Source organism: Schistocerca piceifrons, chromosome 2 (assembly GCF_021461385.2).
Source record: "Schistocerca piceifrons isolate TAMUIC-IGC-003096 chromosome 2, iqSchPice1.1, whole genome shotgun sequence".
Lineage (NCBI taxonomy): Eukaryota > Metazoa > Arthropoda > Insecta > Orthoptera > Acrididae > Schistocerca > Schistocerca piceifrons.
The window spans coordinates 798,999,006-799,016,199 of NC_060139.1; the positions used below are offsets into that span (position 1 = coordinate 798,999,006).

General features: G+C 45.3%; 1 protein-coding gene across 1 annotated transcript in view; it reads right to left on the reverse strand.

Annotated features, from left to right (window-relative positions):
• The window catches only part of LOC124775865, a 748,131-nt gene that overhangs the window by 213,023 nt on the left and 517,914 nt on the right, over nt 1-17,194 (reverse strand). The window lies entirely within an intron of this gene.

Genomic DNA, 17,194 nt, shown 5'->3' on the forward strand with positions numbered 1-17,194 from the left:
CTAGGGTGACTTTACAGGACGCCACGCTTTTGCAAAATTACAGAGAAAGGTTGTAACTCACCATTGGTTTTCTTACTGTTCATTGAGTGGCAGCCTATGAAGGGCTACTTACTTTCACTAGCAGGAGCTTCCTTTGATTACTTTTATTTCTTTTGTTCCAGCATGCTATGATGGCATATCCTGTCCACAGTCGCTCTTATTTTTCTTTGGCGACGTAACCTTCTCTGAATAGTTTTGTCCGTTATTTGAAATAGATTTAAGCCCATCTAAATTTTAGGAACAATTCCTTCACTGATTGAATTTGTTAAGGTCGCGACGGATAACGCAGTGGTATTCTATGGGGCAGTCAGAGAAAGATACGTACCGTTAGCTAAATTCCAGCCAAGCACTTTGGATTTTAGGAGCGGAATCATCAATACTAGAAATGTGACACTATTGTCAGATGTATTGAAAATAAATTAACGGTCACGGAAATAGCTTCAAATGAAAAAACCTTTATTTTTGACTAATACTTCGCATGTTAACAGCAATATTTTTGTATTCAATAGATGGATAAAACATTCTTGGTACATTTATATACGATCCTATGGCTTTCTCATACGACAATAATAAGCCACGTCGGCCTTAATCTGTAGAGTCCTATGAAGTGGGAAAATCTGGGGAGCAAGTGGTCACTGCTCAAGTTTGGAACACAGACATTAGACATTCACATGCAATAATTCACATGTCGAACAAAATGTCGACAGCATTTATTAGTGGGAAGAATTGTATGCACCTCGTGGCTGGCATCGAGCAGGATTTTGGTGGCTGCATATCTTTGCGTGAAGCGTTTGGAATCAATTCGATTCATCTTGCCGAATATACGGTTGGTACAAATTTAAAATGTTCCGCACAAATAAAATAAAATGGCAGGCAGTAACTTTTAAGGCCTGGGCTGCGCTTTGAATCTATAGACCGCGTGGTCGCGCATAACGGAAATCACACTATTATGACACTGATTAACTGAACCAAAAATTGTAACCAGCAGCTAAATGGTAATTGAAAAAATGGCTAGGAGAAGAAATTGTTGTGATTAACAAATTATTATTAACAGATTCAAATACCTTTTGTCCCTTGTTCGACACAGACGTTCTGAGGGAACGTCTGGTCGCTTAACTGTCTTCAGAACAACTCCACCTGTAACTGTCGCGCAGAGCTCTGTTCGAGGTGGTGGGGGAGGCCCGTGACCAACCTCTGCTAGGAAAACGTTTTGCTTTACTCATCTTTGGCCAAGCCCTCCTGTTCCTGCTCTCTGCCTTCCACCGACACCGTTTAGGTTGGTAGAAGATTAAGAAACCCACCACTTCTCTGGTTCGTCTGGTACTGCTTTCAGATCATTCACGCTTGACCACACACTTCCAGGTAGGGTGAAAAAAGGAAATCAGGACACAGGACGTGCATATAAGAATGAAAAAAGAAATGTGTAGACCCATATTGCTTCTACAGGCCTGCGGTTGTTGGGGTTGAGATTAATTCGTTGCATCAATCATCTTTTAATCATATAACGTTACCTAATGTGATGTTACAAGGTTATACCCTTCTTTGAGCCAAATTTCAAAATTATGCCTTGCAATGGAACACAATGCACGAGTTTCAAAAAACATGATCATTTAATTCTGTTGTACAGTATAGAATGAGTACGTAAAACAAATTGTAGAAGAAGCAGATGAAAGCTTAAGGTTCGTTTGGAGAATCTTAAGGAAAGGTAATTCATCCACGAAAGAAGACGCTTACAAATCACTTCTTCGACAATTTCTTGAGTATTGCTCATGAGTCTGGGACCCTTACGAACTAGGGTTGAAAGAAGAGGGAGGCAAGAACCTCATAAGTGGTCCACGTTTCATCAAGGGGTCATTGTTACAAAGCTAGGGAGACGCCCAACGAAGTCCAGTGGCAGACGCTTCAGGAGAGGCTTTCTCTATCACACAAGGATTTACTGTAGAAATTTCGAAATCCTTTTAGTGCCTCGAAGCAAGTTAACATATGTATTCAATTTTAATAAGCGTCAGAGTTACGGTATTTTGGAAACAGTGGAAATTTTTTCTGCTACGAAACAGCTTCAAACTTTTCAAATTATGTCTCGAAAACTTCTCAACACACTTAAATAATTATGATTAAAACACACGCCAAATTTGTACAGTTATTTGCTGACTGAAGTATTGTGTAGCCGTTTTAAAGTATTCAGTCAATAAATTACTGTACAACTGTCGCGGACGATTTAATCATCAACAATCCAAATAACAGTTGTGGATGTCCCATCAGCAAAAATTTACGTTACACAGAAATAATTTTTTATCCATTAATCAACAAAATACCATCAGAAGCAACGGATGTTTCCGGAGTTCCGAATCGCATTGGCCATTAAAATTGCTACACCAAGAAGAAATGCAGATAATATTCATTGGACAAATATATTATACTAGAACTAACATATGATTACATTTTCACGCATTTTGGGTGCATAGATCCTGAGAAATCAATACGCAGAACAACCACGTCTGGCCGTAATAACGGCCTTGATACGCCTGGGCATTGAGTCAAACCCGAGCTTGGATGGCGTGTACAGGTACAGCTGCCCATGCAGCTTCAACACGATACTACAGTTCATCAAGAGTAGTGACTGGCGTATTGTGACGAGCCAGTTGCTCGGCCACCGTTGACCAGACGTTTTCAATTGGTGAGAGATCTGGAGAATGTGCTGGCCAGGGCAGTAGTCGAACATTTTCTGTATCCAGAAAGTCCCGTACAGGACCTGCAACATGCGGTCGTGCATTATCCTGCTGAAATGTAGGGTTTCGCAGGGTTCGAATGAAGGGTAGAGCCACGGGTCGTAACACATCTGAAATGTAACGTCCACTGTTCAAAGTGCCGTCAATGCGAACAAGAGGTGACCGAGACGTGTAACCAATGTCACCCCCCCCATACCATCAGGCTGGGTGATACGCCAGTATGGTGATGACGAATACACGCTTCCAACATACGTTCACCGCGATGTCGCCAAACACGGGTGCGACCATCACGATGCTGTAAACAGAACCTGGATTCATCCGAAAAAATGACGTTTTGCCATTCGTGCACCTTGGTTCGTCGTTGAGTACACCATCTTAGGCGCTCCTATCTGTGATACAGCGTCAAGGGTAACCGCAGCCATGGTCTCCGAGCTGATAGTCCATGCTGCTGCAAACGTCGTCGAACCGTTCGAGCAGATGGGTGTTGTCTTGCAAACGTCCCCACCTGTTGACTCAGGGATCGAGACGTGGCTGTACGATCCGTTACATCCACGCAGGTAAGATGCCTGTCATCTCGACTGCTAGTGATACGAGGCCGTTGGGATCCAGCACGGCGTTCCGTATTACCCTGCTGAACCAACCGTTTCCATATTCTGCTAACAGTCATTGGAACTCGATCAATGCGAGCAGCAATGTCACGATACGATAAACCGCAATCGCGATAGGCTACAATCCGACCCTTATCAAAGTCGGAATCGTGATGGTACGCATTTCTCGTCCTTACACGAGGCATCACAACAACGTTTCACCAGGCAACGCCGGTCAACTGCTGTTTGTGAATGAGAAATCGGTTGGAAACTTTCCTCATGTCAGCACGTTGTATATGTCGCCACCGGCGCCATCCTTGTGTGAATGCTTTGAAAAGCTAATCATTTGCATATGACAGCATCTTCTTCCTATCGGTTAAATTTCGCATCTGTAGCACGTCATCTTCGTGGTTGTAGCAATTTTAATGGCCAGTGGTGTATATACGCACTACTTGACAAAAGAGCTGAACAACCCAGAAGACATGGGCGGATGTAATGTCATTTCGTACATGTACACATTGGAGGGTATGATAATGATAAGAGATGCATTCCTCTCTGACAAGTAGAACAGCCAGAAGAGAGCCCGTGTTTAGCGTTCTGACCAGCCCTGATAGGGTATAATAGGAGCGTGAACGGCGTCAGATATTGAGTGAGTACTGTAAGCAACAGGTGGATTCCGCATAATCGTGTGTTATCAACATATGACAGATTTTGAAACAGATCTCATTGTGGATCACCAGTTAGCCGGCTGGTCGAATCGTGCACTATCTAGATTTTCGGGGCGTCTGGGTGACACAGTGGGCCGATGTTGGCCAGCATTGGAAGTGAGGACAGGCATGTCGCCGCCAAAGTTCCTGTCGACCACGTCTACCACAAGGTAGGATCCCCGTATTGTGCAGCAAGCACATGGTAAACATTTTACATCTGCGTCTGCCATCCGAGAAGAAGTTACGCACTCCCTGCTAGACACTATGTCATTCCCCTCGATTGGTCTGAGACTAGCAGCAGTCGGACCAGGGAACTATTGTGCATGCACAGGCTGCCATTAACGCAACACATACGGCTGAGTTTGGAGTGTTACCTTGAACGGAAAGCACGTACTTCTGTTGATGAATGTCGTCGCATTGTGTTCAGCAATGAAATGCCGTTGTGAACTATCCTGAATGACCATCGTCGCCACTAGGTGTCCAACTGTTCTATAGGTTTGGGAGGCACAGTGGTGTTAGTTCAAGCGCACGAAGTGAGGAGCCACCGGGCACGGCTTCAAATCACTGCTGGTAGTGATTGAGGAAACTCTGATTACACAACGGTACTTCACAAACCTGCTGCGTATGTGTTTCCTTTTCTGTGTCTGTGGCTGTCTCTTTGTCCTAAGAAATACACGTAAAACGTCTGAAATTCACATGTGGTACGTGCGAAGTAATAATCGCTGGCTGTGATGGTCAGGATGAGTGGAACCACTGCGGTGGCACCATTCCTGTCGTGGCTGCGACGACAGCGAGCGTCGGGCTGCCACGGCTCCTCATTTCAATATGAATCTGGCGGGCGCGTAAATTTGGTCACCGCTCCCGCGGCTGCGCAAACAAGCTGTCGCGGCCAACACTGTTTGCACTCCAGTCGACAACTGTTTATGTTCCCCTGTGGCCGCAAACAGATTGAGTCTCCGGCAGCCGGGGCTTCACGATGGAACAGCACTGCAAGGCCCTCGACGACATCCCCGAAAGATGTTCCTTCGGCGCTACGTTAATATCCGGGTGAGCAGTAGAAATTAAAATACCACAATCTTTCACGCACTTCGCTATAAAAAGATCGGAATAGTGCTTCTTGGAATTTTTGTGCTATGTCCAAAGCGTTTTATTATGTTATTCCCTCGGAAAAGTCCAACTGTAATACGATTGATGGGCTTAAGAATAACTGGTGTGGAGCAAGGAAGGGGGGGGGGGGGGGAAGGAAGATGAGGGTTTAATACGATAAAGCAGTGTCTATTTTGTTCAGAAGAATGCAACTTTACTTCGGACATGTATGTCCGAAGACATAGAAAGACATCATCGTGTAAACGTAATAGTGGGCGCAAATCAAAAGTTGGTTATTTTCCATCAGCACAGGGCTTTTGATGAACTTTTTGCACCTGAAGCACAATTTTCGAATAGCACGCCAAACTGTTTTTCTCTCACGCCAGGAAAATCTTCCACTTCAGTCTTCGACTTTCCCAACACGGCTACCGCTGTTAGAAACAGCTTTTCCACACAGAAACATTGGATATTTCTTCTCGTGACACACTGCGTAAACTCGTCCAATACAAACCTCTACCGCCTGCCAGAACTCTTTTTTGGTGATACAAGACACAAAGTTTCTCTATATTATCTCGAAATTCGTTTCATTTTACTTTCACTAATACCGAGACATTCAGAAGTTCTCTTTACTGGCTGTGATACGGAACTGCTGGCACCCTGTTCTTTTGCGGTCTCAAAGTAAGTACGCACAATGATCTCCACAGACTCTTCAAAACTTTGTAAATGATGCATGGTTTCAGACAAGCACAAGGCAATTTATTACATTACGAGCACTGTCTGAAGCGAATACACAACAACTAATGCGAGCATGACTGTTTCCTAACTGACTGAAAGCCGCGATAGAAACATTGCAACAATCAAAAATGAAGTGGGAACACTGTTCAGAGGCCCGAAAACATAACACAGCCGAGTACGCGGTACATAAGAACGCAAAAGTAAATAGATTAGAGATATGATATTAGCGCTCTGTGGAGATTTACGTGCGTAAAAACGTAACAGCTGGGAAAGGCAACAGCAGAGCTTGCATTAACACTTTTCATATTGTTAATATGTAGCACCATCAGGAGAATGGCAGAAATCTACGGGCTCCATTATTAGGACAAAACGACTAATTGAAAAACAACGATAATTCACAAGGGATACCTTCTAATACTGTGTTGCATGCCAACCTTGTATCAGACAGTAACACGGGTAAAATTTTCAGTCACAGAGCGAAATTATCTCGCTTCATTATGGCAATGCCGACACAAGGCAGCCGCAGTGAAAACATGTCACCACCGAGATGTGTCAGCAAAAAACACAACATCAGTGTTTCTAGCGTGCCAGACAGCAGACTTCAGCAGAATGTAGTGGGTCAGAGCAGCCGAACAGGGACACTTCACTTTCGTTATATGGTAAAAAAAAAAAAACGCTAAGGCGAATGCAAAACATGGTACCAAGAGCTTTTATGATCGAGGTCTCACTATAACAAACTCGTCAAGCAAGCACAGCAAAAGGAAAACCGCTGATACCTTCGTAGTAGCAAGCCCAGTGCGGTCATGACGAAAAACGCCGAGTAAAGATTAGACACTATTTCTCTCCGCAAATACCCCAACAGTTTAGCACGTAAGGCAGTCGCTCAAACGGATCGATGATATACATGACATTCGCACTCGATTCCCTAATTGCAGCGTAGTGACGTCTGACACAAGTTTGTTGCACATTTCCTGCACGCTACGGACAACAGCCACTAGTCGCTACTGGGGAGACTGCTACCTCGCCATAATCACAAGTCGCAGAGTTCAATAGCACAGTCTGCCTCTGTCGCAGATGCGAGGATCTGTAGGTCTTTCCGTTCCACCAAGATCCTGGAGGACAAGCTCGGATTAGGGAAGGATGGGGAAGGAAATCGGCCGGGCCCTTTCAAAGGAACCATCCTGGCATTTGCCTGAAGTGCGGTGAGCAGGAGGGGCGGAGCAGAGAACATTGACAGATGATGCCAGCCCCGAGCCAAGACACTACTTTTTTTTTTTTTAATAAATAATAATAAGTCTGACTCTTCTTTCACTGAGCGAAACGGCGACCGCAAGCACTACAATCCTACCGACGAAAACAGGCAAAGAGGGAACTGGGAGAGTGGTTCCTGATACAGAACCCGCTCCGCCGGCCGGTGTGGTTGTGTGGTTCTACGCGCTTCAGTCTTGAACCGCGTGACCGCTACGGTCGCAGGTTCGAATCCTGCCTCGGGCATGGATGTGTGTGATGTCCTTAGGTTGGTTAGGTTTAAGTAGTTGTAAGTTCTAGGGGACTGATGACCACAGATGTTAAGTCCCATAGTGCTCAGAACCATTTTTGAACAGAACCCGCTCTAGTTACGCCCTCCCAATAGTCGCCTCTTGCCATTGCAACGGACTTCCTATTGCCCGGCATAGTGCAGCAGCTCACCGTGGCATGGACTCAACAGGTGGCTGAAGTCACCTGCAGAAATATTGAGCCATGCTGTCTATACAGCCAGTGTTGTCGGTGCAGGAGTTTCTGCACAAACTGATCTCTCTGTTATATCCCACAACTGTTCGATTGATGGCCAAATCATTCATTCGAATTGTCCGACGTTTTCTTCAAAGCAACCGCGAATAACAGAGGCCTGGTGACATGGCGCAATATCATCCATGAAAATTCCATCATTTTCTGGGAACATGAAGTCCATGAGTGACTGAAAATGGTCTCCTAGTTTTTTTTTTTTTGGTCATCTGTCTACTGACTGGTTTGATGCGGCCCGCCACGAATTCCTTTCCTGTACTAACCTCTTCATCTCAGAGTAGCACTTGCAACCTACGTCCTCAATTATTAGCTTGACGTATTCCAATCTCTGTCTTCCTCTACAGTTTTTGCCCTCTACAGCTCCCTCTAGTACCATGGAAGTCATTCCCTCATGCCTTAGCAGATGTCCTATCATCCTGTCCCTTCTCCTTATCAGTGTTTTCCACATATTCCTTTCCTCTCCGATTCTGCGTAGAACCTCCTCATTCCTTACCTTATCAGTCCACCTAATTTTCAACATTCGTCTATAGCACCACATCTCAAATGCTTCGATTCTCTTCTGTTCCGGTTTTCCCACAGTTCATGTTTCACTACCATACAATGCTGTAGTCCAGATGTACATCCTCAGAAATTTTTTCCTCAAATTAAGGCCGGTATTTGATATTAGTAGACTTCTCTTGGCCAGAAATGCCTTTTTTGCCATAGCGAGTCTGCTTTTGATGTCCTCCTTGCTCCGTCCGTCATTGGTTAATTTACTGCCTTTAACTTCATTGACTTCGTGACCATCAATCCTGATGTTAAGTTTCTCGCTGTTCTCATTTCTACTACTTCTCATTACCTTCGTCTTTCTCCGATTTACTCTCAAACCATACTGTGTACTCGTTAGACTGTTCATTCCGTTCATCAGATCATTTAATTCTTCTTCACTTTCACTCAGGATAGAAATGTTACCAGCGAATCGTATCATTGATATCCTTTCACCTTGTATTTTAATTCCACTCCTGAACCTTTCTTTTATTTCCATCATTGCTTCCTCGATGTACAGATTCTTAATACGAGCACTTCGTTCTTGATCGTCCACTCTTATTATTCCCTCTTGGTTGTTGTACATATTGTATATGACCCGCCTCTACCTATAGCTTACCCCTACTTTTTTCAGAATCTCGAACAGCTTGCACCATTTTATATTGTCGAACGCCTTTTCCAGGTCGACAAATCCTATGAAAGTGTCTTGATTTTTCGTTAGCCTTGCTTCCATTATTAGCCGTAACGTCAGAATTGCCTCTCTCGTCCCTTTACTTTACCTAAAGCCAAACTGATCCTCACCTAGCGCATTCTCAATTTTTTTTCCATTCTTCTGTATATTAATCTTGTAAGTAGCTTCGATGCATGAGCTGTTAAGCTGATTGTGCGATAATTCTCGCACTTGTCAGCTCTTGCCGTCTTCGGAATTGTGTGGATGATGCTTTTCCGAAAGTCAGATGGTATATTGCCAGACTCATATATTCTACACACCAACGTGAGTAGTCGTTTTGTTGCCACTTCCCCCAATGATTTTAGAAATTCTGATGGAATGTTATCTATCCCTTCTGCCTTATTTGACCGTAAGTCCTCCAAAGCTCTTTTAAATTCCGATTCTAATACTGGATCCCCTATCTCTTCTAAATCGACTCCTGTTTCTTCTTCTATCACATCAGACAAATCTTCACCCTCATAGAGGCTTTCAGTGTATTCTTTCCACCTATCTGCTCTCTCCTCTGCATTTAACAGTGGAATTCCCGTTGCACTCTTAATGCTACCACCGTTGCTTTTAATGTCACCAAAGGTTGTTTTGACTTTCCTGTATGCTGAGTCTGTCCTTCCGACAATCACATCTTTTTCGATGTCTTCACATTTTTCCTGCAGCCATTTCGTCTTAGCTTCCCTGCACTTCCTATTTATTTCATTCCTCAGCGACTTGTATTTCTGTATTCCTGATTTTCCCGGAACATGTTTGTACTTCCTCCTTTCATCAATCAACTGAAGTATTTCTTCTGTTACCCATGGTTTCTTCGCAGCTACCTTCTTTGTACCTATGTTTTCCTTCCCAACTTCTGTGATGGCCCTTTTTAAAGATGTCCATTCCTCTTCAAGTGTACTGCCTACTGCGCTATTCCTTATTGCTGTATCTATAGCGTTAGAGAACTTCAAACGTATCTCGTCATTCCTTACTACTTCCGTATCCCACTTCTTTGCGTATTGATTCTTCCTGACTAATGTCTTGAACTTCAGCCTACTCTTCATCACTACTATATTGTGATCTGAGTCTATGTCTGCTCCTGGGTACGCCTTACAATCCAGTATCTGATTTCGGAATCTCTGTCTGACCATGATGTAATCTAATTGAAATCTTCCCGTATCTCCCGGCCTTTTCCAAGTATACCTCCTCCTCTTGTGATTCTTGAACAGGGTATTCGCTATTACTAGCTGAAACTTGTTACAGAACCCAATTAGTCTTTCTCCTCTTTCATTCCTTGTCCCAAGCCCATATTCTCCTGTAACCTTTTCTTCTACTCCTTCCCCTATAACTGCATTCCAGTCGCCCATGACTATTAGATTTTCGTCCCCCTTTACATAGTGCATTACCCTTTCAATATCCTCATACACTTTCTCTATCTGTTCATCTTCAGCTTGCGACTTCGGCATGTATACCTGAACTATCGTTGTCGGTGTTGGTCTGCTGTCGATTCTGATTAGAACAACCCGGTCACTGAACTGTTCACAGTAACACACCCTCTGCCCTACCTTCCTATTCATAACGAATTCTACACCTGTTATACCATTTTCTGCTGCTGTTTATATTACCCGATACTCATCTGACCAGAAATCCTTGTCTTCCTTCCACTTCACTTCACTGACCCCTACTACACTCCTGGAAATTGAAATAAGAACACCGTGAATTCATTGTTCCAGGAAGGGGAAACTTTATTGACACATTCCTGGGGTCAGATACATCACATGATCACACTGACAGAACCACAGGCACATAGACACAGGCAACAGAGCATGCACAATGTCGGCACTAGTACAGTGTATATCCACCTTTCGCAGCAATGCAGGCTGCTATTCTCCCATGGAGACGATCGTAGAGATGCTGGATGTAGTGCTGTGGAACGGCTTGCCATGCCATTTCCACCTGGCGCCTCAGTGGGACCAGCGTTCGTGCTGGACGTGCAGACCGCGTGAGACGACGCTTCATCCAGTCCCAAACATGCTCAATGGGGGACAGATCCGGAGATCTTGCTGGCCAGGGTAGTTGACTTACACCTTCTAGAGCACGTTGGGTGGAACGGGATACATGCGGACGTGCATTGTCCTGTTGGAACAGCAAGTTCCCTTGCCGGTCTAGAAATGGTAGAACGATGGGTTCGATGACGGTTTGGATGTACCGTGCACTATTCAGTGTCCCCTCGACGATCACCAGTGGTGTACGGCCAGTGTAGGAGATCGCTCCCCACACCATGATGCCGGGTGTTGGCCCTGTGTGCCTCGGTCGTATGCAGTCCTGATTGTGGCGCTCACCTGCACGGCGCCAAACACGCATACGACCATCATTGGCACCAAGGCAGAAGCGACTCTCATCGCTGAAGACGACACGTCTCCATTCGTCCCTCCATTCACGCCTGTCGCGACACCACTGGAGGCGGGCTGCACGATGTTGGGGCGTGAGCGGAAGACGGCCTAACGGTGTTCGGGACCGTAACCCAGCTTCATGGAGACGGTTGCGAATGGTCCTCGCCGATACCCCAGGAGCAACAGTGTCCCTAATTTGCTGGGAAGTGGCGGTGCGGTCCCCTACGGCACTGCGTAGGATCCTACGGTCTTGGCGTGCATCCGTGCGTCGCTGCGGTCCGGTCCCAGGTCGACGGGCACGTGCACCTTCCGCCGACCACTGGCGACAACATCGATGTACTGTGGAGACCTCACGCCCCACGTGTTGAGCAATTCGGCGGTACGTCCACCCGGCCTCCCGCATGCCCACTATACGCCCTCGCTCAAAGTCCGTCAACTGCACATACGGTTCACGTCCACGCTGTCGCGGCATGCTACCAGTGTTAAAGACTGCGATGGAGCTCCGTATGCCACGGCAAACTGGCTGACACTGACGGCGGCGGTGCACAAATGCTGCGCAGCTAGCGCCATTCGACGGGCAACACCGCGGTTCCTGGTGTGTCCGCTGTGCCGTGCGTGTGATCATTGCTTGTACAGCCCTCTCGCAGTGTCCGGAGCAAGTATGGTGGGTCCGACACACCGGTGTCAATGTGTTCTTTTTTCCATTTCCAGGAGTGTATATCTAGATTGAGCCTTTGCATCTCCCTTTTCAGATTTTCTAGTTTCCCTACCACGTTCAAGCTTCTGACATTCCACTCCCCGACTCGTAGAACGTTATCCTTTCGTTGATTATTCAATCTTTTTCTCATGGTAACCTCCCCCCTGTCAGTCCCCTCCCGGAGATCCGAATGGGGGACTATTCCGGAATCTTTTGCCAATGGAGAGATGATCATGAGACTTCTTCAATTACAGGCCATATGTCCTGTGGATACACGTTACGTGTTTTTAATGCAGTGGTTTGCATTGCCTTCTGCATCCTCATGTCGTTGATCATTGCTGATTCTTCCGCCTTTAGGGGCAATTTCCCACCCCTAGGACAAGAGAGTGCCCTGAACCTCTATCCACTCCTCCGCCCTCTTTGACAAGGCCGTTGGCAGAATGAGGCTGACTTCTTATGCCGGAAGTCTTCGGCCGCCAATGCTGATTATTTATCAAAATTTAGGCAGTGGCGGGGATCGAACCCGCGACCGAAGACGTTTTGATTATGAATCAAAGACGTTACCCCTAGACCACGGGGTAGTCCTAGTTACCGAATATGATCATTCCCAGTCAATAGTTGACTCAGTTGGATCAGAGGACCCAGTACATTCCATGTAAAGACAATACACACCATTATGGAAACACCACCAGCGTGCACTGTGCCTTCTTAACAACTCAGTTCGAGGGCTTCGTGGGATCTGTGGCAGACTCGAACTCTAACATCAGGTCTTACCAACTGACGTCGGTTGTCATTTGACTGGGTCACGGTTTTTTCAGTAGTCTAGGGTCTAACCGATACGGTCACGAGCCCAGGAGAGGCGCTGAAGGTGATGTCGTGCTATTAGCAAAGACACTCGAATCGATCTTCTGCTGCCACTTAACGCCAAATTTAGCTACACTGTCTTAATCGATACGTTTGTCATACGTCCCACATTGATTTCCGCGGTCATTTCAAGGCGTGTCGTTTCTCTGCTAGCACTGACAACTATACGCAAACACCGCTGTTCTCGGTGAAGGCCTTTGGCCAGTGTGTTGTCTGTGGTGAGAGGTAATGCCTGAAATTTAGTATTTTCGGCACCCTCTTGACACTGTGGCTCTCGGAATATTGAATTCCCTGACGATTTCCTACATGGAGTGTCCGATGTGTCTAGCTCCAACTACCATTTTGTGTTCAAAATCTGTTAACTCCCACGTTGCCACCATAATCACCTGTCCACAAATGACAGCTCTGCACATGCTCTACTTTTTATACCTTGTGCAAGCGATACTACAGCTGTCTGTACGTATGCATTACGCTATATCATGACTTCCGTCATCTTAGAGTATATATACAGTGTGGTCCATTGATAGTGAACGGGCCGAATATCTCACGAAATAAGCGTCAAACGAAAAAACTACAAAGAGGGAAACTCGTCTAGCTTGAAGGAGGAAATCATATGGCGCTATGGTTGGCCCGCTAGATAGCGCTGCCATAGGTCAAACGGATATCAACTGCGTTTTTTAAAATAGGAACCCTCATTTTGTATTGCATATTCGTGTAGAACGTAAAGAAATATCAATAGTTGGACCACTTTTTTCGCTTTGTGGTAGATGGCGCTCTAATAGTCACAAACGTATTAAGTACGTGGTATCACGTAACATTGCGCCAGTGTTGACGGTGTTTGCTTTGTGATACAGGGTGTTTCAAAATTGACCGGTATATTTGAAACGGCAATAGAAACTAAACGAGCAGCGATAGAAACACACCGTTTGTTGCAATATGCTTGGGACAACAGTACATTTTCAGGCAGACAAACTTTCGAAATTACAGTAGTTACAATTTTCAACAACAGATGGCGCTGCGGTCTGGGAAACTCTATAGTACGATATTTTCCACATATCCACCATGCATAGCAATAATATGGCGTAGTCTCTGAATGAAATTACCCGAAACCTTTGACAACGTGTCTGGCGGAATGGCTTCACATGCAGATGAGATGTACTGCTTCAACTGTTCAATTGTTTCTGGATTCTGGCGGTACACCTGGTCTTTCAAGTGTCCCCACAGAAAGAAGTCACAGGGGTTCATGTCTGGCGAATAGGGAGGCCAATCCACACCGCCTCCTGTATGTTTCGGATAGCCCAAAGCAATCACACGATCATCGAAATATTCATTCAGGAAATTAAAGACGTTGGCCGTGCGATGTGGCCGGGCACCATCTTGCATACACTACGAGGTGTTCGCAGTGTCGTCTAAGGCAGTTTGTACCGCCACAAATTCACGAAGAATGTCTAGATAGCGTGATGCAGTAATCGTTTCGGATCTGAAAAATGGGCCAATGATTCCTTTGGAAGAAATGGCGGCCCAGACCAGTACTTTTTGAGGATGCAGGGACCATGGGACTGCAACATCGGGCTTTTCGGTTCCCCATATGCGCCAGTTCTGTTTATTGACGAAGCCGTCCAGGTAAAAATAAGCTTCGTCAGTAAACCAAATGTTGCCCACATGCATATCGCCGACATCAATCCTGTGCACTATATCGTTAGCGAATGTCTCTCGTGCAGCAATGGTAGCGGCGCTGAGGGGTTGCCGCGTTTGAATTTTGTATGGACAGAGGTGTAAACTCTGGCGCATGAGACGATACGTGGACGTTGGCGTCATTTGGACCGCAGCTGCAACACGGCGAACGGAAACCCGAGGCCGCTGTTGGATCACCTGCTGCACTAGCTGCGCGTTGCCCTCTGTGGTTGCCCTACGCGTTCGCCCTACCTTTCTAGCACGTTCATCCGTCACGTTCCCAGTCCGTTGAAATTTTTCAAACAGATCCTTTATTGTATCGCTTTTCGGTCCTTTGGTTACATTAAATCTCCGTTGAAAAATTCGTCTTGTTGCAACAACATTGTGTTCTAGGCGGTGGAATTCCAACACCAGAAAAATCCTCTGTTCTAAGGAATAAACCATGTTGTCTACAGCACACTTGCACGTTGTGAACAGCACACGCTTACAGCAGAAAGACGACGTACAGAATGGCGCACTCACAGACTGTGTTGTCTTCTATATCTTTCACATCACTTGCAGCGCCATCTGTTGTTGAAAATTGTAACTACTGTAATTTCGAAAGTTTGTCCGCCTGAAAATGTACTGTTGTCCCAAGCATATTACAACAAACGGTGTATTTCTATCGCTGCTCGTTTAGTTTTTATTGCCGTTTCAAATATACCGGTCATTTTTGAAACACCCTGTGGATTACCCGTGTTAAAATGGACCGTTTACAAATTGCGGAAAAGGTAGATATCGTGTTGATGTATGGCTGTTGTGATCAAAATGCCCAACGGGCGTGTGATATGTATGCTGCTCGGTATCCTGGACGACATCATCCAAGTGTCCGGACCGTCCGCCGGATAGTTACGTTATTTAAGGAAACAGAAAGTGTTCAGCCACATGTGAAACGCCAACCACGACCAGCGACAAATGATGATGCCCAAGTAGGTGCTTTAGCTGCTGTCGCGGATAATCCGCACACCAAGAGCAGACAAACTGCGCGAGTATCGGGAATCTCAAAAACGTCGGTGTTGAGAATGATACATTAACATCGATTGCAGCCGTAGCATAATTCTATGTACCAGGAATTGCATGGCGACGACTTTGAACGTCGTGTACAGTTCTGCCACTGGGCACGAGAGAAATTACGGGAAGATGACAGATTTTTTGCATGCGTTCTATTTAGCGACGAAGCGTAATTCACCAACAGCGGTAACGTAAACCGGCATAATATGCACTATTGGGCAACGGAAAATCCACGATGGCTGCGGGAAGTGGAACATCAGCCACCTTGGCGGGTTAATGTATGGTGCGGCGTTATGGGAGGAAGGATAATTGGTCCCATTTTATCGATGGCAATCTAAATGGTGCAATATATGCTCATTTCCTACGTAATGTTCTACCGATGTTACTACAAGATGTTTCACTGCATGACAGAATGGAGATGTACTTCCAATATGATGGATGTCGTGTGCGGATGAAGCGGTACTGAATAGCATATTTCATGACAGGTGGATTGGTCGTCGAAGTACCATACCATGGCCCGCACGTTCACCGGATCTGATGTCCCCGGATTTCGTTGCCGGCCGGAGTGGCCGTTCGGTTCTAGGCGCTACAGTCTGGAGCCGAGCGACCGCTACTGTCGCAGGTTCGAATCCTGCCTTGGTAATGGATGTGTGTGATGTCCTTAGGTTAGTTAGGTTTAATTAGTTCTAAGTTCTAGGCGACTGATGACCTCAGAAGTTAAGTAACATAGTGCTCAGAGCCACTTGAACCGGATTTCTTTTTGTGGGGAAAGTTGAAGGATATTTGCTAACGTGATCCACCGAGAACGCCTAACAACATGCCTCAGTGCATTGTCAATGCATGTGCGAACGTTACGGAAGGCCAACTACTCGCTGTTGATACGAATGTCGTTACACGTATTGCCAAATGCATTGAGGTTGACGGACATCATTTTGAGAATTTATTGCATTAATGTGGTATTTACAGGTAATCACGCTGTAACAGCATGCGTTCTCAGAAGTGATATGTTCATAGAGGTGCATGTATCACATTGTAACAACCGAAATAAAATGTTCAAACGTACCTACGTTCTGTATTTTAATTTAAAAAACCTACCTGTTACCAACTGTTCGTCTAAAATTGTGCGCCATATGTTTGTATTACCGCGCCATCTATCACAAAGCGAGAAAAGTGGTCCAACTAAAAGATTCATATTTCTTTACATAGTACACGAATATGTAATAAAAAATGAGGTTTCGTATTTAAAAAAAACGCAGTTGATATCTGTTTGACCTATGACAGCGCCATCTAGCGGGCCAACCGTAGCGCCATCTGGTTTCCCCCTTCAAGCTAGACAAGTTCCGTTCATTGTAGTTTTTTCGTGTGACGCTTATTTCGTTATATATTTGGCCCGGTCAATCACGATCAATGGACCACCATATATATATATATATATATATATATATATATATATATATATATATATGTGTGTGTGTGTGTGTGTAAAAGGAGTTACCAATACCATAAAATGACAGGCTACAAAGCAAATTTTAAATCGAACATGCATCTGGACAACGCCTTCTGTTCTATAGACGAAATTTATTTAAAAACTGGAAGCCAATGAAAAAAATTTTTAGTATAGTTGCACGA